This window comes from Geotrypetes seraphini, chromosome 18 (genome assembly GCF_902459505.1).
Source record: "Geotrypetes seraphini chromosome 18, aGeoSer1.1, whole genome shotgun sequence".
Classification (NCBI taxonomy): Eukaryota; Metazoa; Chordata; class Amphibia; order Gymnophiona; family Dermophiidae; genus Geotrypetes; species Geotrypetes seraphini.
This window is the reverse complement of record NC_047101.1, coordinates 28,642,054-28,666,860: the sequence shown is the minus strand read 5'-3', so window position 1 is coordinate 28,666,860 and position 24,807 is coordinate 28,642,054. Positions and strand designations below refer to the sequence as shown.

At 41.2% G+C, this 24,807-nt stretch overlaps 1 protein-coding gene across 3 annotated transcripts in view; it reads right to left on the bottom strand.

The window, feature by feature from the left end:
• The window catches only part of KCNIP1 (potassium voltage-gated channel interacting protein 1), a 669,345-nt gene that overhangs the window by 304,720 nt on the left and 339,818 nt on the right, over positions 1 to 24,807 (bottom strand). The window contains exons 1-2 of one of the 3 annotated variants that reach the window (XM_033927125.1): positions 10,110 to 10,136; positions 9,027 to 9,071 (exon numbers count right to left, since the gene is read on the bottom strand). The exons of 1 other annotated variant lie outside the window; for it this stretch is intronic. The gene's annotated coding sequence lies outside the window, so the exon portion shown is untranslated. Of the gene's footprint in view, positions 1 to 9,026; positions 9,072 to 10,109; positions 10,137 to 24,807 lie in introns of those variants that run through there. One more of the 3 variants, XM_033927126.1, reaches the window with a different exon arrangement.

Genomic DNA, 24,807 nt, shown 5'->3' with positions numbered 1-24,807 from the left:
GGTATTTCATTTTATCGTTAGTCCATTGGAAACCCAAATCCGAAATATCTGTTTTTACTTCAGGGCAGTTGAGAGCAAGAATTTCAGTCTTATTCAAGTTCAATTTGTATCCTGATACCTGAGCGTATGATGATATTACCAGTAAGATTTGCTCAAGCGATGTAGGCGTTACATATAGCAGGATATCATCTGCATAAGCAGTTAATTTGATCTCAGAGCCTCCACATTTGATACCCCTAATGTTTGAATGCGTCCGTATTGCTATCAAGAGTGGTTCTAGTGTGATGTTGAAGAGCAATGGTGATAAGGGGCAGCCCTGTCTAGTCCCTCGGCTAGGTCTAAACGCTTGTAAATACAGACCATTAATGTTTATTTTGGTGGATGGATTGGAATAGAGGACTTTCACCAGAGACAGAAATTTGGATTGAAAGCCAAACCACTTCATCGTTGAAAATAAAAAGGGCCATTCAATACGGTCAAACGCCTTTTCGGCGTCTAAGGCCATAGCTACCAGTTCATTGTCAGAATGATTAGCATAATCTATGATGTGTGCAAATAGACCCGTGTTATCAGCAGCTAAACGGCCAGACATGAAGCCATTCTGATCTGGCGAGATGATATGAGGTAAAACATGCTGAAGTCTCATCGCAAGAACCTTTGCATATAGTTTTGCGTCTATATTAATTAACGACAAGGGCCTATAGTTCTGTACTAATAATTTGTTTTTGTCAGGTTTGGGTAGCACTATTATTTCTGACTATCTGCACTCGTCCGGCATGCCACGTTTGGCTGCGGACGTGGCGACTCGTCTTAACGAACCTCTTCAAGCATTGGAATTACAGGGTGCCATCAAATCTCTTAGGTCGGGTCGGGCTCCTGGTCCGGACGGGTTTTCAGGCGAGTTTTATCGTATTCTCTCTCACAGCATTTGTGGGCCCTTACTCGACTACTACAACGTGGCTATCAATAGGGGTTCCTTTCCTCGCTATGCTAACGAGGTGCTGGTTACTTTGTTGTTGAAACTGGGTAAGGCGGCAGATGACCCGGGGTCTTATCGTCTGATCTCTTTACTCAATGTTGATTTAAAATTGTTTTCTCGTATTTTGGCCAACTGTCTTACACCGCTTCTCCCTTCTATTATCCATGAAGACCAGGTTGGATTTGTTCAGGGTCGGCACTCGGTTCGTAATGTGCGCAAGGTCCTCTTTGCGTTGGCTTATTGCCAGGAGTTGAACATTGACTCGCTGTTTGTTAGCCTAGACGCCTCTAAAGCATTCGATAGTGTTAATTGGTCCTTTTTGTTTCCTACATTAGAACATGTGGGGCTGGGGGGGTTTTACCTTAATGCAATCCGTTCCTTATATTCTAATCCGAGGGCGTCCTTATTGGTTAATGGTATTCGTACGGATTCGTTTCCTATTCTCCGGGGAACTAGACAGGGCTGCCCCCTATCTCCTCTGCTTTTTCTGCTCTTTTTAGAACCCTTACTTTGTACTTTACGTCACACAGATGAGGTGCGGGGCCTTCGGGTTGCGGGTGAGTCCTTGAAGACACTGGCCTTTGCGGATGACTTGTTTTTAATCCTGACCGATCCAGAGGTTTCTCTGCCCCTTGCATTAGACCTTATTTCTGAATTTGGTTTTCATTCCGGCCTCTCCCTGAATCTTGACAAATCTCTGGCTTTGCCTTCTTGTCCAGCGGTTCGTACTTCTTGGCGGAGTTCCTTTCCTTTGAGGTGGGCGGAATCTGAGCTTCACTACTTAGGAGTCCACATTCCTATGGATCTCGCCCGCCTCTACTCCTTAAATGTTGGCTCTTTATTTTCTACCTTTGGGATTCGGCTGCAATTGTGGCGGGGTCTTCCCCTTTCTTTGTTGGGCCGGGTGAGTCTTTATAATATGCTTGTTGTGCCACAGTGGCTGTATGTTTTTCAGGTTCTTCCCCTTTATCTATCTCCCCATGATGAAAAGCGTCTTGAGCGAGTGGTGCAACAGTTCCTCTGCATGGGCAAGCGGGCTCGCCTTCCCTGTAGGAGAACGGCCTCCCCTTGGTATAAAGGTGGTTTGGGGCTGTTGAATCTTTGTTTCTTAACGATTGCTTGTGGCATGCACCACATTAATGACCTTTTTAGCGGCACCTCCACATTTACTAACACCTTCTTGGAACTTTCTTGCTTTACCTCTACCCACTTTAGTGCGTTTCTCCACTCTCCTTTGCTTTCCAAATGGGTTTATGCGCCCAGTGCGTTGTTACATTGCCCCCTTCATCGGGCCTGGCACTGGGTTTGCAGGTTTCATTCCCTTATTCTACTGTCTCTCCCTTTTTACCATTACGTTATAATGCTCGTTTTACTCCTGGGGTGGACAATGCTAGCTTTGTACGTTGGGAAGCAAAGTGGATTCGTTTTTTGCTTCATCTGGTTGATGATGAAGGTCTGATCAAATCCTTTGACCAGCTTTGTGAGGAATTTGCTCTTCCTCGCACGGATGTCTATGCCTACCTTCAGATTCACCATTACATCTCCTTATTGTCAAGTACTCATCTTTCGGCCTCCTGTCGGGAATTGTTGATGGAGGCCTTTACATTTGGTTCCCAACAGCCTGTCCCATTGAAATTTCACCATAGACATCTGAAAGACGAATCCCCTATGCTTGATTGTCTCAGATTGCGGGATGCTTGGGAGAGGGATTTAAATATGGCATTCTCTGATGATGTAATTTTGACTGCCATTAAAAAAACTACCTTTGTATAGTAAATATGCGCTTTTTTGGGAACAACACTACAAATTGACTCTCCGCCTATATGTTTCTCCTCGGAGAGCTTTCCTGGCGGGGCTCTGCCTGTCTGCTAACTGCCAGCGTTGTGGTACCCCAGATGCTGGTCTTGGCCACATGTTTTGGTCTTGTTCATCTATAAGGACCTTTTGGGACGCTGTTTTCCTTTTTGTAGATGATATCTGGAACATTACAGTTCGGAGATTGGCCTTGGTGTTATTTGGAGCCTCCTTGCATTTCCATCCCCGTCGGCCTGGAGCCTCCACATTCCTTCGTTGGACTGTAGTGATTGCTATCAAATGTATTTTGCTTAAGTGGATGGAATGGCTTGCGATGGCGAATCATAGATTCTGTACATGTAGGGTGGGAGGGAGGCAATATATAATATAAACTAAACATTAAAGAACGTCGCTGGATGTTCATTTTGAACACTATGAGCCCTCATGGATTGAACCTCATGAGTGACTGGATGACATCTGTCACATAGCTAGGTTTCGGAATCTCAGTACTGTCATTCGGAGTTTTTAAGTTTTTCAGTTTTGTACTATCTTGATTGGTAGTTCCTTCATTGGTTAAGATGGGTCACATGATAGGGGGCGTGACTATATCAGTTCCACTTTGAACGCCGCGGCCATCTTACTGCTCCGGCAAATAATATAGAGATTTAGCGTTTGCTAATATTCCGGATAGTTCTGGTAAATATCTTATCTTTCATAATTATATTTTAATTTGCATCATTTTTACCGGTCTATTGATGTATTTATTACTATTTACACTCTTTTCAGTTCTCTCTGTCCCCGACCCTGAAGAAAATCTTGAAACGCGTCGGTGAGGAATGAGGCAGACCCGGTTCAAAGCTAAGTTATTTACTATGCACTAAATAAGATTATAATGACCATTATGTTTTACAAATAAGCATTGACACTTTATAAATTATTAGAACTTATTAGAACTTAAAGCAAGCAGTTGCATATTGTTCAAAATTCACAGAAAAAATGTTCCAGTGAGGACAGCTACCACACTACTCTATCGTGTGGCATTCTGAGGAACTAAATGTGATATGAACATATATATAGTGGTGGTCTGATTTTTGGCTACCACCACTAGGCACTTGGTGAAAACTCTGGAAGATATCAGGTCAAAGGGTAGCACTCTGTATTGAAAATGCAGATTCCCCACCCAAAACCTGAGGTACTGACTGGAAGCTGGATGAATGGGGATGCGAGTGTAAGCCTCCTTGAGATCTAGAAAACATAACAAATCGTCCTGATCTAGAAGGAGATAAAGGGATGCCAGGGACAACATGCAAAATTTTTCTTTGACCAAATATTTGTTGAGAGTCCTGAGATCCAGAATGGATCGCAAGTCGCCCGTCTTCTTCAGAACTAGGAAGTGGCGGGAGTAAAATCCCCTGCTCTGCTGTTCCAAAGGAACTTCTTAGATGGAACGGAGATGAAGCAGAGCTTGAGCTTCCTGAAGAAGAAGGGCGGTGGGATGGATTGGAAGGACACTCTCTTGGAGGAAGCTCTGGTGGAATCTGAGTAAAATGAAGAGAGTATCCTTCCCTGATTATTGTCAGATGTAATGGTCTCCCATTGATGGTAAAAATGATGGAGATGACCTCCTATGGGGAGAGGGGAGGACAGAGGCAGAATGATGGAGGTTATGCTCTGTTTGAGACAGTCAAAAAGGCTGAGAAGCCTCAGGTGTAGCAGAAGGTTGAGGTTTCTGTTGCTTCTATTGTTGTTTCTTGGGAGGTGCTTGAGTGTAAGGAGCTTCCCTTAGTGGATAACGCCTCTGATAGGATGGAATAGGTTGATTAGGTTTTGCAGGAGCTAGCTTAGGCTTTGGTCTGACAATAGAAGCAAAGGATTTTTCATGTTCAGACAACTTCTTGGTGGAAGCCTCTATGGACTATCAAAGAGGTCATTGCCCTCACAAGGAATATTAGCCAGACGATCCTGAAGATTGGGATCCATATCAATGGTGCGAAGCCAGGCCAGACAGCGCATTGCTACTGAAAAAGCAGTGACCCTGGAAGAAAGTTCAAAGGCATCATAGGATGAATGGAGAAGATGTAACCTGAGTTGCGCCAAGGTAGCAGTGACTTGTTGGAACTCTAAATGTCTATGTTGATCAAGGTTTTTTTGTAAAACCTGGAAGTATATCAATCAGGTACTTAAAATAAGTAGTGAAAGTAAGATTATAGTTGAGGACTCTGGAAACCATCATCGAATTCTGATAAAGGTGACGGCCAAACTTGTCCATGGTCTTACCCTCTCTTTCAGGAGGTACTGTGGCATAGACCCTGGAAGGATGGATCCTCTTCAATGAAGATTCCACAAGAAGGGATTGATGAGATAGTTGTGAATTCTCAAAGCCCTTACAATGTAGAGTTCTATACCTCGATTCCAACTTGCCTGAAACAGCAGGAATAGCGTAAGGAGTCTCAAGGTTCCGTTTGAAAGTTTGAGACAAAAGTCTATTAAGAGGCAGCTTGAGAGACTCTGCAGGAGGTCAAGGCATACTCACCTCTTCTAAATACTCCTTAGAGTATTTTGATCCAGCGTCTAATTTAAGATCCAGGTCCTCAGCCATCTGACGGAGGAATGAGGAAAAAGACAATTGATCTGCTAGAGCCTGACCTCGACAAGGGCTGGATGCCCTCAAGGCGCCTCGAGTGGAAAATGAAGGTGAAGCTTCTCTAGAGTATTGGTATCCTAACAAATTGACTGGAATGAGGCATTGGAATCAGCTGAGTCTTTGCGATTGGAGTCCTCGAGCGAGGAGTCGGTGGCCTGGAAAAGCTGGAAGGCCTGGACGAGGAAGGCTTCTCTATGGAGGAGGACCTGCGCCTGGATGAATGCCTCGATGAGGGCCTCGATCGACGACAAGAATGCTGCCTGGAAGCAGGTCTCGTGTAAGATCGAGGAGACTTCACCCCATGCTTGGAAACAGGCAATGCCGCTGGTGAATGAATAGGGCTAGAAGCTGTAGATCGAAACCCCATAGACTCAGTAGTTTGGATCGAGGAATCTCAAAGCACTCACAAAGACTCAGCTCCTTGCATAGAGTGTGAAGATTCCAATCGAGGCACTCGCAAAAACTCGGCTCCTTGCATAGAGTGTGAAGATTCCAATCGAGGCACTCGCAAAGACTCGGCTCCTTGCATAGAGTGTGATGATTCCAATCGAGGGACTCGCAAAGACTCGGCTCCTTGCATAGAGTGGAGTACTGTGTTCAGTTTTGGAGACTACACTACCGAAAGGACGTGCTGAGGATCGAGTCGGTTCAGCGAACGGCCACCAGGATGGTCATGGGACTCAAGGATCTCACGTATGAAGAAAGACTAAAGAAATTGCGGCTGTACTCACTTGAGGAAAGAAGAGAATGGGGAGATATGATTGAAACGTATAAGTACATCACGGGACGCATCGAGTCAGAAGATGATATCTTCTGGCTCATGGGACCCTCAACCACCAGAGGGCATTCGCTGAAAATCAGGGGAGGGAAGTTTCATGGCGACTCCAGGAAGTACTTCTTCACCGAAAGAGTGGTGGATCATTGGAACAGACTCCCACTCCAGGTGATAACGGCCAGCAGCGTGACGGATTTTAAGAAAAAATGGGATACTCACGTGGGATCTTTAAGGGAGTAAATTCAGGGGGGGGGGGATACTTGGAATGGGCAGACTTGGTGGGCTATAGCCCTTTTCTGCCGCTTTTTTCAATGTTTCTATGTTTCTAAAAACTCGGCTCCTTGCATAGAGTGTGAAGATTCCAATCGAGGCACTCACAAAGACTCGGCTCCTTGCATAGAGTGTGAAGATTCCAATCGAGACACTCGCAAAGACTCGGCTCCTTGCATAGAGTGTGAAGATTCTAATCGAGACACAGGCAGGGACTTGACCTCGTGTGAGACTGCTGATTGCCCAAGCTGGACTGCAGGAAGCAGAGTTGAGGCAGAACTGTATTTGCTCAGTAATTGAACAAATTCCTGCTCTAAAATGGTATGCAATTGTGGATCTGATTCTGAAACTGGACCACTTGCTAAGGCTAAAGGCTCCGAGGTGGCAGAAGGAGCATGCTTCAACTTGGAGGATTGATGCTTGGATATCTTGAGGACCACTGCAGGAACTTTCTGTTTAGGTATCTGACCTGAGGGAAGCTCAGGGGAAGATATGACAGGTGTACGAGGTCAAAGACGATCCAAACAAGGAAGGTCTGATGAGACTCGAGGTCGGAGTTGTGGAGACAGGAGGATACCCCATTGAAGGCTTGACCGAATCGGAGGTCGAGGGTGTAGCTGAAGATTCCATCCTGAAAAGCTTTTCCACTTGAATCCGACGACGTTTGATGGCTCAAGGTTTCAGGGTAGCACAGCACATGCATGACCGGACTATGGCTAGGCCCGAGACACTGAAGACACCAGCTGTGTGGGTACGTGAGGGAAATCGCCCACTGGCACTGGCTACACTTCTTGAAGCCCGTGACTGGCCAGGACATAGAAGGGAAGATAGTCGCTGCGAAGCCCCACCAGTCAGTCGATGAAAAAAATAAGCCTTTTTTTTACTAAAAGAAAAGAAACACAGCGATTCGGTAATAAGAAATAAAACACAAACCATGGTGAAGAGAAGGCACGAAGTGAACGAAGTTCAGCGCAGAACATCAAAGACAGACTTCTCGGCTCTGCGGAAAACTGAGAACTGAGGAGACGCGCCCTTTGCTGGGCGGGAAGGCACTCGCGCATGCACGGTGCGGCAGACTCGAAACTTCAAAGTTTTCTACAAGCAAGTCTGCTTGCGAGGCTGTCCACATCCGGGCTCCGTGGATGACTTCACCCACATGTGAGAATGGGCTGCCTGCTTGTCCTGGGATATTATCAGAAAAGAAAACAGTTAAGGGTAAATTTTAATATATTTTTGACCAACTATCAGATCATAACCTTCTTTCTCAGGTCAGGACTAGGGAAAGAAGTGTTGGCCTCTGAGAGCTAAAATGTTTTAAGTCCTTTCAATAAAATAGCTTATTTTCCATTTTTTTTATTTGTATTTGTAAGTCTAGATTTGTAATTTACATTACCATCAAGGTAATGTAATGGAGAATTTTTACTCACATCAACTCTGGTCTGCTCGCGAAAAAAGCTATTAAATCTAAAAATTAATGTAATTAGTATGAGATCAAATTTTTTTCCCCTGAATTGGACAGTACTACTGCCACCATGTTGATACACAGACACCTCCAACCTATCCCCCCCCCCCCCCCACACACACACATTGTCTTATTGATCCCATCTCACTCCCCTTACACACAGGTACTCCCTTCACCCTCAGTCACTTAACCATTAACCATTCTGCTGACATCATGCATGGGGGCTTACATCCCATCCCAATGACAACACATTAGGGTAACCCCATCCCACTTCACTGTTCTCACTCACAGGCACCTCTCATTCTGTGCCATCACATTGACACACACAGACCTCCACCCTACCCCACCACCCTCACAAACAAGCACCTTCAGCACCCTGTAAGCAACATGCAAAGCCAAGTTAGTTGAGTTCATTAGAACAAGATGACCAAACTCATGAAGAGAAATAAAGTAAAAGTTATGCACACTGAACTGAGTGAAAAAGTGTTAAAATGCCAGCTGTAGTACAGAATATGAGCTCAAAAGAAGGGAGATAGAAGTTGCATTCAGTACTATAGATGGGGGAAACCACCTACAATGCAGACATCTGCACGCTACAGAAATCTTCACAGCAGCAGAGAAGTTTGCAGTCATGCTTCAGTTGTGACACACATTATTGTCCAATGTAGTATGCATTACAATCAAAATATTATAAAATACTGCAAGATATTGGACTGTACATGACTTGAACTGAATTATTCCCTCTGCTTCGTTAATGAACAGTAATGTATGTCATCATTGTATCTGTAGTATTTTAGCTATCATAATACAGAGAACCTACAGTACTGGATCTTAATCAGAAACTCCCTCAAGCAACAAGCATTAGGGAGACATGCAAACAGAGCAGCCAGATAGCATGGAGGTAAGTCTCAGAAGAGGAAAAGATATGGTCTAGAAGGAAATGAAAAGGCCATACAGAGTGACAGTCTCAGAGCCCAAAGGAAAGGGGCTGATACTGAAATACTGACAGAAAGCTAACGAGAAATGTATATGGAATTTGTATCCTAGTGCGATCCTGATGCCAATGTATGAGTCACAAAATCAGAAAGAGGAAATCCAATACCTGACTTATGGGGGCGGGGGGCGTAGTCCAGAACATACAGTTGACCTGCAAAAGAAACAATGTAGAAAATTCTCACATGTGACACAAACATGGCTTGAAAGTCCCAAATACAGTTTGACGTCATGGGGAAAAGTCGGGGCCATAGTGGGTGCCAAAGAGCTGTTACATTGCAGCCCAGATGGTAATCAGCCACGGAATACAATGTACAGTCAACTTTTAATTTTATCAGGAAATAGCACCTTATATAACCCATTGTTCTAGGAAACCACCACTGGGAAAAGTTGTCCTGCAGAACTTCCCATTCTTTGGATTGAGACCCCTAATGGTCTCACAAAACCTGCATTTGGGGTCTTGACCTGGGTGGGTTCTCCATAGGAGCATCATTTATTCTGCACCTCGGGGGGGGGGGGGGTGTCACACAGTTATATTTGGCTGTGATGATGGGGTCATGACCACAAAAAGATTGATAAGTACTGGTTTAAAGGAATACAAATAATGACAAGTATTATTTTCTAGTCTGTGAAATCCTGTGCAATGAGATGTGTTCATGTCCCTCCAACCCTGTTAATGGCACTTACATTCCTATGATTCTCTTAAAAATGCAGACTTGGCTCTTTGGTTTTGCATCAGTATCTGCTAAACATGTGGCCCTGCTAGTATTGAAACAGCTTTGCCAGTGGAGCTCTGTGTAATAATGTTTGCTGTAGAAAATCCTTTGCTACTGGTGTTATGACACCTTAAGAAGGATGGGGAATCATTCTAGTGAGAATCAGAAAGCCAGACCTGCATTGCAATTGCATGGTGGCAGGATATTGTGCTGTTTTTTAAAAAGTCAGATGCTAGTTTTTACTTCCAGGCAATTATTCAGGGCTGACCCTGCCACAATTTAGACTATATGTCCACCTAGAGAAGCAGCATTTGACAGGCAACGGCATGGCAGGAGAGCAGAATCTCATCTTTCCTTCCTCATCCTGTCCTTTGGCCTAAATCTCTCCTCTCTTCCCTTCCTTCTAGTGTGGCAACCACCCAACTTGTTCCCATGCTGACCACAGAAGGATGGTATATTAAATGGATTACCCTTACCTTACCTTATGGAGCCTTTAAGCACAGGGTCACACTCAAGTCCTGCCCTTTCCCGTTGGAAGTCCTGCATCAGAGGGGGGCAAGACATGGCAACATTTAGATGTGGGCAGGTGCTTAAAGGGCCTCATCCAGCACTGTGTCTCCTTGAAACTTCATGTCTAGGAAGAGGTAGAGAAATAGTGGAGAGAGCAGTGCAGCCCCAGGAGGGGGGACAGGAAAAGTGTGTGTGTGTGGGGGGGGGGGATGTTGAATGATGTAGACGGTATGGGGATCAGGGATAGGATAGATGAGGTGTCAAATGAGGGGTTATGGATGGAAAGGGAGATGAAGAGCACTTGGAGAGTAGGGAGGGGAAGGAATAGATAATTAATAGGGAATGGTGACTATTGGGGGCAGGAGATGGGAGTAGGGAGGAGAAGAAGAGATGATAGACAGTGGGGGTGGGGGGTGTACGACCTTGAGCTGCCACAGAGGAATGGGGCAATGCATAACGAAATGTCTACCTAGGGTGTTTGATATCCTCAGGCTGGCCCTGCAACTATGAAACCAGTTCTCCCAAAGAACCACTTGTTGAAGGAGTCTTTTCTAACAACACTGATTTATCATTAGAGATACCCTGTCATTCACAGCTATGAATTCTGTGAGAGGCTAAAGAGATACCATATCATTACAGTGGTAACTTTTTGTTCCATCATCCAACAAGGTCATGCAAAATCTCCAAGGTCTAAAAGAAATCAATTTTTTAAAATCTGAAATGAATTTGTTCCATCATATTCACACTAGACTTTGTGGTTCAGGTCAGGAACCAACTTACTCTACTAATGTATACAATTTCTTACCTCCATGCTGGTTAGCATATCTTTCATCTGCTTAAACACCAATAAACTTCTGTAGCAAAATTACTCGAATGCATCCACTACATTAAGGGCTTCTTTTACGAAATGGTGGTAGAGATTTCTACTATGGGCTGGTGAGATAAATGCTTCGATGCTCTTATGAATTCTTGCTCTTATGAATTGGAGCATTTACCTTGTTGGCTCACGGTAGAAACCTTTACTGCGTAAGACAATTTACAAATAATTCCAATGATCACAACAGTTTATTAAAACCTCACTTTTCATTGATTCTTCTTGAAGATGTAATGTAATGTAATGTAATGTCAATCGCTCCTCCTAAACTTACTTGCTCCACTTCATCACTTCATCATGCTTCTATTCCTTTCTCTCCTCTCTTCTACCTTCCAAAGTATTTAGATCAATGCTGTCTTGTTAAAATGTTTATTTTATTTTTATTTTTCCTCTAACTCTACTTTTCACTTCTCTATTACCCTCCAGGTACTTTAGTTAGATTGTGAGCCTTCGGGACAGTAAGGGAATTTTTCAAGTACCTTTCTTATTTCTAATCTTAATGTATATTTTCTGTAAACCGCTTAGAACCTAACGGATGTAGCGGTATATAAGAAATAAATTACATTACATTCTTCTTGAAGATCTGGATGTTTCTGAATCTTTATAGGAAGGTAATGAAAGCTGAGATTTTAAGGGAAATAAGCAGATGTATAATTTCCTGGATAGGTGTTTTCTGGAATCTGTTTTACTGCTACCCATAGAAGTGTTAATGCTGAGAAAATATAAAAGAACTGAATTGGCCCCCAAGATAGCTCACAGAATTTATTGAAAGGCATAATGGATTAAGGGAGTTTCTTAAAACATCCATAAAATCCAGTGTATAAGATAAGTTAAAAACTATACGATGGCCTCCTGGCCACTCAAGCAGCTAAACTAGATAACCAAATCTCCAATCTACTGATAACGACACCAGACTACAAGACGTTCAGAAAAGAAATAAAAACTATACTCTTCAAGAAATTCCTAAAACAGCCCTAACTTCATACTTACCGTCCCTCTTCCCGCCACACAAACTACATAACCTACTCTTTACCTCTCTAGAAAGGACAAATGTTCTTCCATTGTAACCCTCCGTTTTTTATCTCTTTTGTAATCCGCCTTGAACCGCAAGGTAATAGCGGAATAGAAATCTCTAATGTAATGTAATGTAAATTTGGATACATATTAGTGCAAAATGGAGAGGTATTATATTCATAATTCAGTTTACAGTTTGACCAAATACAAATATTGTTCCGACACTTAGGGCTCCTTTTACTAAGGTGTGCTAGTGTTTTTAGTGCACGCAGGAAATTACTGCATGCTATGCTTCTAGAACTAACGCCAGCTCAATGCTGGCGTTAAGGTCTAGCACACGGGGCAATGTAGCACATGCTATTCCGCGCGTTAAAGCCCTAACGCAGCTTAGTAAAAGGAGCCCTTAATTCACTTGTCAAGAAAAACACATTAATACTATTTTTTTACCTTAAACTTAAGAACCATTTGCAAAATTAAAACATGTTTTATTTATAAGCTAATGAAGTTTGAAGTAGCCAGAAATACATTTTGAGGAAAAAAGAGAATGCTGCTGATTAACAATGCTGTAATCTTGATTTCTCTAAAATATGTTAGATCTCACAGTTGCAATTACTTGCGATACTGTGGGAAAAGATAGAATGAGAAATCAGGTTTATCTGAAAATGTTAAAGAATGAGAGTCTTCATTCAAAAGGAAGAGGTCTTCCAGCTTGAGATGGTGCAAAGGTGAAAACAAGTCTTCTGTAAGATGAAATATGGGACTTGAGGTATAGTTGGTAGCCTCTTTGTAATTTTAGGAGGCTTTACATTATCACTATTATGCTTTATTGATGTTCAATTTGTTGTACTGTTTGTGTATGTACTCTATTGTGTAAATAAATACGTATATATAAGGAGTCACTACAATGAAGCCTCGCTAGTTGACTACTTTATCAGGTTAAAAAAAAGTCTGTACTTCCTACCTTTCCCAAACTGCTAGCAATGAAGAGCTCGATTTTATGAGATGTGTAAGAATTGTGAATTTATTCAAGTCACATCTAAGTTTTGTGGCTTGGTGTGTGTTGTTGAGTAGGAGGTGGTTTGATATTTCACTACCGATGTACCACAAAGCCCTGCAGAACAGCTCATGCTGTGAAAATGACTGCTCTCACTGATAATGCAGAGCACGATTGCATCTGGCTGGGTCTAAGGAAACTTCAAATGTTATTGATTCTCGTTTTCTTTTTCAAACACATCTGTGAAAATAGAGAAACAGGTTGTAGAAGTGAGTGGCCTCAACTGATTATCTGCAGAGAAATCTCTCACCTTACCTTGTCATTTTTATTTATACTGGGGAATATGCTAGCCACGAACTAATTGGACACTTTATTCTCATGCTGATCCTAGATGAGCTACAGAGCATCAGAAACCAATCAATCACCTGATCGACTCAAGCTTCCAAGCAGAGAAATTTCATTTGTTGGACATGACAATTATAAGCCATTAGAAAGTTGTTGTTGAATGTATGCCTACATCAGTGGGGTATAAATCAATCTGTGAATTCACTTTATTGTTCAGGGAGTGACCAGAATCTAATCAAGAAATATATTTCACTAGTTTAATAAAAAGAATACTTGTTTAACATTTTAAATGTATTGGCTTTTATTCCCACACATTCACATGAACGGCAGAGGCAGCTACACTGCTTCAAACATCTCTCTAACTGCACTGCACTCCCCTCCGGATTAAAGCTCATTGGCTCCCTATTGATCACCGTGTTACTTCTAAAACATTACTGTTGATGTTTAAAACAAGAAAAACAGGGCAGCCGGAATTTATCAACAGACTCCTCACCACGCACCCTTTGAACCTCGGATCAAAACTTCTTAGCAGTTCCGTCACTGAGACACATTAATACCAGGAGAAACACTATCTTTTCAGTTGTTGCTCCCTCCCTCTGGGACTCGGTTCCAAACTCCTTAAGAGAGACAACAACTGTGGAGAAATTCAAATCTTCCCTTAAAACATTCCTTTTTAAAGATGCTTTCAAGTTTCAAGTTTTATTTAAATTTGATAAATCGCTTATTACATACTAAGCGAGTAACAGTAAAATATAAAATAGGCTAAGAATTTAATGTACAGCATTAAAATGGGTTAAAACGGACTAACAGACGGACAGACTTGGATACATAAGGAAAAAAAAGAAAGGGAGATAGTTACAAAATTAATATTTTTCATAATTAAAAAGAAAGAAAGAAGCCAAATAAGGAGGGAACATGAGGAGCAGTGTTAGGTGTGTTAGAAATAGATCATTTAAAGATTAAATGCGTCTCTAAAAAGAAAAGTTTTCAAATTATTTTTAAATCTGTTGAGATCTTTGTCTTCTCTTACATATAGAGGTAGGGCGTTCCAGGTTTGGGGGGCCATTACTGAATATATATCATGACGTCTGGTTCCAATAATTTTCAAAGAAGGAACTTCCAAGTTTAACTGTCCTTTCAAGGATTTTTTAAACCTTTATTTAGTCCATTTCCCTTGGACTGACATGTTGTCACCCCATCCTTTTGTATTTTCCTGCTTTCCTCTCTTTCCTTTAAATTATATTGTAGTTCTCCCTTTCCTCTTGTACCAGTTTGGTTTTTGTTTCATCTGTCTTGTCCTGATTGTTGTTGTTTTATTACAGCTGTTTTTGGCTATTATTTGTTCTACCTTTGATTTTATTGTACAACTACCTTGAACTATATGATAAGGCGGTATAACAAATTCTTAATAAAAACTTGGAAATTTTCCATGTGAAAGATCTGTGATTTTTTGGGAATGAAATCTGAGTGCTTTTGAAGATGCTGCTGGTTGATTGACAGAGCAAATGTGTCTGTTATCATAAACAACAACAGGGGGAGGAAGGGCTAATAAATTCTTCAGCTAAGGTAGAATAAATATTTGGAGTAGGCCGGATTACCTTTATGAAGTGATGAGATTAATTGTTGTCAGCAATTACTGAGAGATCCAGCTGTGAGATATCTGAATGAATTACTGTGATAATGAGGAGCTTTGGAACAGCAGTTAATTATTAATCAAGAAAAATTGTTTTGGGTTCTTGTTGCTCTAAATTGTCTGGCCTCTGAGGCACTTCCTTTTACTTATACAATTGTTTTATTTGATATACTGTCATTATTAACAAAAAAAAAAGTCAAATCAATGCGGTTAACAGATGAAAATCAAAGGGAAATAATTTAAAAAACAAACAATAAAATAAACACAACAGGGAAATATATACTGTACAGTTAACAATACAAGCCACAAAATTACAAACAAGGGCATGAAACGTTTACAATATCAAGAGGTATGAACAAGTGGCAGGCCTAAGTCACTAGATGCTGAACGTAGGCAGCAAGGAAATGTTCATTCTAAAAAAAAAAAAAAAAAAAGACGTCCAAAATGAGGTGTTTTTTTAATAGAATGGCCTATCTCCATGTTCAGCGATCTACTTGCCTAGACTTAGGCGAAGAAGGGGCCAGTCCATCGCCGAAAAGCAGAATTCTGTAACGGGCATCTATCAAACACAATGCCGGTTACAGAATCCTGTAACTGTCCCCCACCATCATGGCAGGAGAGATGCCTAATTTCTCCTGCCGCGATCACGACCCCCCCCCCAATCCCCAAGCCCTCCTGCTGAATAATAATAACTTTATTCTTTTATGCCACCATAACCAAAAGTTCTAGGCGGTATACACTAAAAAGAGCGCACCCCCCCCTTCCAATACCGGTAGGAGGGAGCCTAAGCCCTCCTGCCAGAAAACCAACCCCCTGGACCCCTCCCGAACCCCCGAACAAGCCCCCCCCCCCACTATCCCGGACACCTCCCCCCACTAACCTCAAAGTTGGCCGACTGGCTGGATCCTCTGCCCGTCCGTCCGGCAGGCTCGCCATCCTAGGAATGGTAGACCTGCCCCTTTCCGGTGCATTATGGGATTCAAGGGTAAGTTGGATTCACATCTCCTTGCAAATCACATTGAGGGATACAGGTAAACAAGGTCTCATCTGGGAACACCTAGGTCTTCATCAGGAAGCACCTAGTTAGGCCTCCGCGTGTGCGGGTCACCGGACTTGATGGACCAAGGGTCTGATTCGGTGATGGCATTTCTTATGTTCTTATGTTCTTATGACATGACAGTAGATTGTGGGTTGCTGCTCGTATGTTACATAGGTACAGGGGAAGGGAAGTGGCACATACGTGAGGAAGGAGCGGGGCAAAGAGGAGAATGGTTGATTGCACCCTCTCCAAGAAGGTGCCCATGGCAGAACTTCCCCCCCCCCCTTTACTATGCTACTTGGGTATAAATGAGTGAGACCTGGATGTTTTGTAATTCAAAATTCAAAATACTGTATTTTCAAAAATCAATTCAGCATATTTTGAGCAATTAACAAGGTGCACTTCTTAGAGAAATCTGCACAGATATTTTTGTACTACAGGAATTTTCACTGATGAAGAAACAAACAAGACATAAACCACCGCACTGATTGCCAGGGGACAAAAAGCAGCTGTAGGGAACTGTGCCTATTGTATCCATAAGTACTTTTTCTGACCAAAGCAACATAGTTTTTAGAATCCAAAATTGTGCAAATCTCGTACTCCTCCCCCACCATCCTGATCTAGCTCTAATTTCTAGATACCTGTAGTGCATAATTTTATTTGCATTCAAAGCAGACTATTTCCATGGCTAAAATGCTTTTTTACCCATAGGAATGTCTTTGAATAGACCAAGAAGTAGAGAGTAGGGTATGTTTAGTCTTGAAATTTTATTCCCTGATTGCATTTTGCGGTGATGCATTTTATTAGAGTAAATACCTAGAAGGATAAAGATTAAGAGACCTATGAATATTTTAGACTAGGCAAATGAAAATACTGATTCCATTAATTCATAAACCGGAAGGCCTGATTGAAAACTGAACAAGAACTATTAAAGTTTCATTACAGACTCCACAGTGTCAGAGCACAATGTGCTTCCACTGGGAACAGAGAATATTCTTTTCTGTCTTAACAGTGCTCAAGTTAATTGCAGTTTTGTAGTAATACTGAGAAGTTACAATAGAAGTAACAAAATCTCCTGGTCTATCTACAGTAGTGCAAAATTATCTTACAACTTGACAGCTCTTCCAATATTTTAATACATTTTACCATCTCAGCGTAATGTTATTTGAAATCTGCTCATAAATTTCAAACTTACGCTGATTCAGACATTTATCTGGTGCTGTCAATATGTACTTTTTTGTATGGTTTAGTAATAGTAATTTCATATGATTTCCAGCTCATTTTAGGCCATATTCATGCTTTTTATTTTTCGGTTTCACTATTTTTTGTTAATTTATTTTAATACGTGTTAGAACTTTTTAATTTGTGAAACTTGATTGTATGTGCATTAATTTGTATGTTAGTAGGTGTTAAATCACATTTTGAATGAACGTTTTTAATGTATTTAAAAAGCAAACACGAACAGAGCAATACATTGCCAGAGCAGACTGTTACCTTGCTAAAAACACAGTTCATGGCTCTTTGAATTATTCAGTCTTTTAACTACATAAAAAGATCTATTAACACTGCAAAGCAACACATGTACTTTAATCCACTAGCCATTAAGTTGCAGGGAAGGAACAACACCATCTATGTAAAAACAAGTCAAGATGGTTTACAGATTATTTTAAAAAAAGTAAAATTCAGATAAGAGGAACTCCATTACATCATAGGAAAGACACAGTCATACCAAAGTAGAATCCATACAAGTGCTGACATTAAAACATAGTTTTCCTTGGTTATTGTTGTATTATTTTGTATTTCTATATACCAATAAAAATATTGAACACACAAAACACAGTATTTATTCTAAGAAAGAGATATTCCTTTTTGTGTTTGTCATGTTTTATCCCCCATCTGAGATCATGAAGACCCTCTGAAAGCAGCCCTGAAGAAGTGTGTTTCAGGGTTGTTCTGAACTCAGCAAAAGAAGATTCTGAGAGAATAGACAATGGACAAGCATACAAGAGTGAGGGAGTCATAAAGAAAAATGCATTGTTTCTGGTAGATTCTCAATCACTGTGATGGAATTGAAAGAACCAAATCTATGATCATTTGTAGACCAAAGAAAATAAATGGGAATGTAAGGGATGACAAGAGAGGCCAAATAAGGAACCAGTGGAGAGTAAACAGTGGAGTGCCGCAGGGGTCTGTACTGGGACCGGTGCTATTTAATTTATTTAGAAATGATCTGGAAATTGGAACGATGAGTGAGGTGATTAAATTAGTAGATGACACTAAACTGTTCAAATTTGTTAAAACGCATGCGAATTGTGAAAAATTGCAGGCGGACCTTAGGAAATTGGAAGACTGGGCGTCCAAATAGCAGATGAAATTTAATGTGGACAAATGCAAAGAATAACCTGAACCACAGTTACCGGATGTTAGGGTCCACATTGGGGATTAGCGCCCAAGAAAAGGATCTCGGTGTCATCGTAGACAATACGATGAAATCTTCCACCCAATGTGCAGTGGCGGCCAAAAAAGCAAATAGGATGCTAGGAATTATTTAAAAAGGGATGGTTAACAAGACTAAGAAAGTTATAATGCCCCTGTATCACTCCATGGTGCAACCTCATCTGGAGTACTGCGTTCAATTCTGTTCTCCTTATCTCAAGAAAGATATAGTGGCACTAGAAAAGGTTCAAAGAACAGCGACCATGATGGTAAAGGGGATGGAATTCCTCTCGTATGAGGAAAGACTAAAACGGTTAGGACTCTTCAGCTTGGAAAAGAGACAGCTGAGGGGAGATACGATTGAAGTCTACAAAATCCTGAGTAGAGTAGAATTCAAAGAGTAGAGTAGAGTAGAGTAGAGTAGAGTAGAACTCAAAGAATAGTTAAGCTCTTGCCAGAGGATGTGGTAAAAGCGGATATGATAGCTGGTTTTAAGAAAGGTTTGGGCAGGTTTAATGTGTACGTTCTGCACGGATTATTGTTGCCCAGGTCATGCACCTGGGCAACAATAATCCGTGCAGAACGTACACATTAAATGGTAAAACCTTAGCAAGGACTACAGCAGAACGGGATTTGGGGGTGATCATCAGTGAAGACTTGAAAACGGCCAATCAAGTGGAGAAGGCCTCATCCAGGGCTAGGCAAATGTTGGGTTGTATCCGGAGAAGCTTTGTTAGTCGGAAGCCCGACGTCCTAATGCCCTTGTACAGAACCATGGTGAGGCCTCATCTGGAGTACTGCGTACAATTCTGGAGGCCACATTACCGTAAAGATGTACTGAGAGTCGAGTCGGTACAGCGGATGGCCACCAGGATGGTCTCGGGGCTTAAAGATCTATCATACGAAGAAAGACTGAACGAATTGCAGCTATACTCTCTCGAAGAACGCAGGGAGAGAGGAGACATGATTGAGACGTTTAAGTATGTCACTGGTCGTATCGAGGGAGAAGATGATATTTTCCTTCTTAAAGGACTCTCCGCCACAAGAGGACACCCGCTGAAAATAAAGGGCGGGAAGTTTCATGGCGACACCAGGAAATACTTCTTCACCGAAAGAGTGGTTGACAGCTGGAACAAGCTCCCAGTGCAGGTGATCGAGGCCAGCAGCGTGTCGGATTTTAAGAACAGATGGGATGCTCATGTCGGATCTCTAGGAGGGAAAGGTCATCAGAGAGTGATTAAATAGGGGGGGGAGGGGGGTCAGCGGTGTGGGCAGACTCGATGGGCCTCGGCCTTTTTCTGCCGTCACTTTCTATGTTTCTATGTTTCTATGTTCATAGTCTTATATTGAGAAAGACATGGGGAAGGCACTGCTTATCCTGTATTGGTAGAATGGAATATTGCTACAGCTTGGGTTTTGGCCATGTACTAGTGACCTGAATTGGCCACAGTGACAGCAGGCTACTGTGCTAGATGGATCATTGGTCTGACCCAGTAAGGCTATTCTTATGTTCTTATTGATAATGGAAGAAATACAAATTTATGCTCCATAATGATCCAGCATTGATTTGTGACTCCCATTCTTCTGAGAAGGTGGGAGCTACAGAATCAGAGCTGGTATGAGTAAAGAGCTTAACATGGCTTGCTTAACCCAAGGTCTACCATCCATCTCTTCAAAAATTTTCTAGACTGATTAGATCTACATTTGGGTAATTTTAGTAGGATTTTTTTCATATAAATCCTTCATTTTTGGATTGAAAAAAAAAAAACACAACAAAAAACAAGGAAACCATGATTTAACTGGTCAGAAATGACTGCTGACTGGTTATATCACTTGTTTGGGGCTATCTGCTAATGTTCAGCGGCACTTACCTGGTTATCGCTGCTAAAAATTAGCAGTTAGCAGCTAAGCAAAAGCTGGCTATTTGGGGGCATTCTCGGGGTGGAGTTAGCAGTTGACTGGTTAAGTGCTGATATGCAGCACTTAACCATCCAGGGTAACTGCAGAAATGGGACTGTATAAAACACAGCCCTATCTTTGTGGTAGCAGCTAAAGCCCGGACATGGACCAATACTGAATTCAGAATAGCAATGGCAGCGATCACTGTCACTAGCTGAATCTTTACCTCCTGGAGATTACCATTTTAAACTCCCTGTTTAAAAGGCCATGGCCCCTGGATCATATGCAAGTGATTCAAAAACTGGTCAGTCAGCAGACATGGTAAAGGTACTCTCTTTTCCCTCTAAATGTAGCAAGTAACATTAATAATGGAAAGCTGAGTTACTCCACATTATTTTTTTTACCTCTTATCCTGAATGATTTGGGATGGACTGATGAAATGCATATTCTGTACATTCACACACACACACTGCTTTTCTAGGGTAAAATATTACAGGCTCTGCTGCGTGAGGAAGCGTTTTGGCTGTGTGAAGCAGTGAGTCACTTGCGCCCCCAGCTACAATTATTCTCTGCGTACACTCAACGTTAATAAGAGCTGAGCATCTGAAGCCTGGTGCAGTCTGAGCTGCATGTGCTACATACACTGTCAGACCTCGGTTTACTTGACTGCTCCGAGTACCAGAGGGCAAGAGGCACCAACAGACAAGAATGTAAACAACTTGCTATTTTCTTTTTATGTTCTTCAGATACATTAACTGCGACATTTCATAGCTTTTGATTATTTTATTTTTCTAGGCTGCTCATAATTTTCACAGAACTGTACACAGTAAACATATTTTTGTGTTAATGTATCAATAGTATCTCAGTTTCCTCCAGGGCTAAATTTTAAGTGGAAAGAAAGGGAGAGAGATGAAATATGAGAACAGAGACAGTTACAGGCCTAGAACCTGAAATTAGATTATACATTTATGGACTCTTTGAGATAATTAATATCAGCAGCTGCGATTTACCGCACCTTAACTTCAATCCTCGAAACCGCCTCTATCGAAACCCTAATCCATTCACTAGTCATCTCTCATCTTGACTATTGCAACTCCTTATATTATGGGATAACTCAAAAGGAAACACATCGACTTAAGCTTATTCAAAACACAGCCATTAAATTCATACACAAAGCCAGAAAATATGACCATGTCACTCCTCTTCTCCGAGAAACACACTGGTTACCCGTTTCTCATCGCACTACATATAAAATTCTCTTGCTTGTCTTCAAAATAACTCATGCGATCTCCAGCATTTCTCAATAAACACATCATTCCTTATTCTTCATCAAGGGCCCTTAGATCAGCAGACCAGAACATACTGACTGTTCCTCCAATCAAATAGCTTTATTACACTAGAAATACAAACTTCTCCGCCACAGCGCCTACACTCTGAAATGCCATGCCATCTCATCTATGCCATGAAAATTCTCTCAAATTCAAAACCAAATTCAAAACTTTCTTATTCCAAGACGCATTCCATAGCACTTGATAACAACCTTTCTCCAACTGCAGCGCACTCCACATAAAGAACCACTTCTATGAAGCGACCCCCATTCCCTGTTGTTTTTTTCCCCTCCCCTCGTACCTCCCTTTACTTTTATTTTTATGATGTAATTACTAACCCTCCTCACCCCCAACTCCCTCAAGTCCAGGTATGTCAATGTCTTAGTCTTCTTTATGTCTCACCTTTTTCTTTTTACCCCGTTTTTACATTTACTTTTATGCTTTTAGCTTTGTAAACTGGTCAGATGCACGTTGATGGTCAGTATATTAAACTATAAATAAACTTGGTATTTCTTCCCAAAACATTCCATTCCCCTCTATCTAGGTAGTATTGCATTACTAGGGTTACCTCATACCCACTTAAGTTCCACCCATTCCTGCCCCGTTACACCCATGCCACACCCAAGCCTAGCCCTGCTCCCCTCTAATCTTTTGCTTCAGAAACATGACCAGGATATAACAACTTTTAAATAATTACTTGAGAACTTGATAAAAGATAATGTTAATCTTAGAAGAAAAGTGGAAATGCTTGAAAATAATTCACGTTATAATAATTTGAGATTGATTAAACTTCCCTAGGTTAACGTCTGTAACTCCTAGGGAAATGCTTAAAAGATATTTTATTGGAAATTGGGAATTTCGGAGGAAATGTTGCCTCCGTTTTCTTCTGTATATTATCTTCCTGGAAAAAATCAAGTTCAAAAATCTTTACCAAACCAAGAGAGTCTTTAAATGTATCTGAAATGTTGGAAATATCTGATAAAGAGGCAGCAGTGCCATCCACTTTGATCATAAAACATGGTTATTAAAACTTTTCTTCAAAAATAGGCAAAAAGAATTTATGGGTCTTACAGTACAAATGTTTCCTGATTTGACATGAGAGACGCAGAGGCGTCGTCGAGAATTTTTGTTAATGAAGCCTGGGGTTACATTCTTGGGTGCCACTTTCTACTTGCGGCACCCTTGTAAATGTATTGTTCTATATCAAGCTGTTAAATATGTTTTTTATGAACTAAACCAGTTGACAACCTTTTTGTCCATATCCCGTTTGGAAAAAGAACAAACTTGAGCCCTGTTTAGATGGGATGTAAGCCTCAACTCAACACTTGAACCAGCCTTAATTCCTAATAGAAATTTCTTTTGACTTTCGCTAGATTATAACATTTTGGATGTAATTTGAGGACTTAAGAAAACAAAAGTAATTTTAGCTAATTATGCTCGATATTGATTATTATGATGGAATATCTATATGTCTAATTTCGATTTCTGTACAAGTTATGCTTGGTAATTAAGATTGAAAATCTAATAAATAAATAAATAATAAAAATTGTATTCAATTCCTGTTTAAGTTTGCAGAGCTCCTTCTTAATCCTAGCAAGTTGAAGACAGATGGGGCAAGCCTTAAGCCTCCAAATAGTGTGTCTTGGAATTAAACACAAATCAATTGTTTATTCTTTCAAAATGTTCAAAGATTAAGGGATATGTGATGAAGTTATTAAGAAGAACATTTAAAACAAATAGAAAAAAATATGTTTTTTCATTTAACATAGTTTAACTCCGGAATTTGATGCCATATAATATGATAAGAGGAGATTCAACACGGAGACGGAGCAAGTCGCAATGCTACGCTGGCAAAATAATATTTAAACTTGCCTTCTTTTGTTATATTTTCATGCTGAAGCGAAGAGGAAAACAGAGAAGTGGACTTCCTGCCTTCTCTGCTACACCGCTAATATGCCAGTCAGCAATCACCACCTATGCTATTTCAGTTGTACAGGGTGCTCCGACGGATCGAGAGGGGTTGACCTCGACTTCGGACAGTGAAGTTTCGCTGAGCCCAGCTGGTCCGCAAGTTCCCCCATGCCCCGGGATGTTATCAGGGACGCTGACAGCGCTGCAGGAAGTGGCGGAGATGATTCTTACTCCGCCAGCACTGATTAGCTCACCCTTGAACCCAGAGGCAGTGTCATCTTCGCTGGAATTCCAGCTTCGTTCTACAGCGACTGGGGGATCTGAAATTCAGCCTGGCTTGGGAGGTGGAAATTCTAAAGTGGACCCGATGGTTACAGTTTCTTCAATGTCTCTCTACTCTCTTCTGAACCCGCTGAAAAAACCTCCAGTGATAGACATGGAAGCAATCTGGGAGGCTATTGAAAGCCTTCACAAGGTTTGCTCTCATTATATCTCTGTTTCACAAACTTCAACTCAAATAACGAATTTAGAGCTACAAATTCAACATCACGATAAAAGAATGGACAAAGCTGAGAAACAGGTCTCGGAGTTAAAAATTCCTCTAACTTGCATTATAAGGATAAAGCATTGCTGGTTAGGAAGATTGAGAACCTGGAGAATGCAAACAGGAATTTAAATTTAAGATTGATTAATTTTCCAGTCTCCAGACTACAACTACCTAAGGAATTATTTCACCAGTTCTTGACTTTGTCCTAAAGTATTCTGAGACAGTTATGCCTCCACTACAGAAATTATATTTAAATATTCCTAAAGAAAAACAGGATTTGGAACATCAATCAGCAGAACTTATTAAAAGAAATCCTAGAATCTTCACAATTGGAAATTTCTGCAAGGGCTACACTTCTTTTGACTTTTGTCTTTTTACAAGACAAAGAAGCAATTCTTCATCTATTCTGTAGAGCCGAGAATGTTGAATTTTTTGGTAGTAAAGTAACTATTTTTCCTGATGTCTCTAAGTGGACGCAGTCCTGGCGGAAAAAATTTCTAATGTTACGTCAATCTGTATTGAGTTTGGGAGCTACCTTCCAACTGCGCTTTCCTTGTAAATGCTGTATTAATTATCAAGCTACTAGATATGTTTTCTATGAACCTGATCAATTAGTTTTTCTTGGAGGGTAAGGCTGCTTCTGT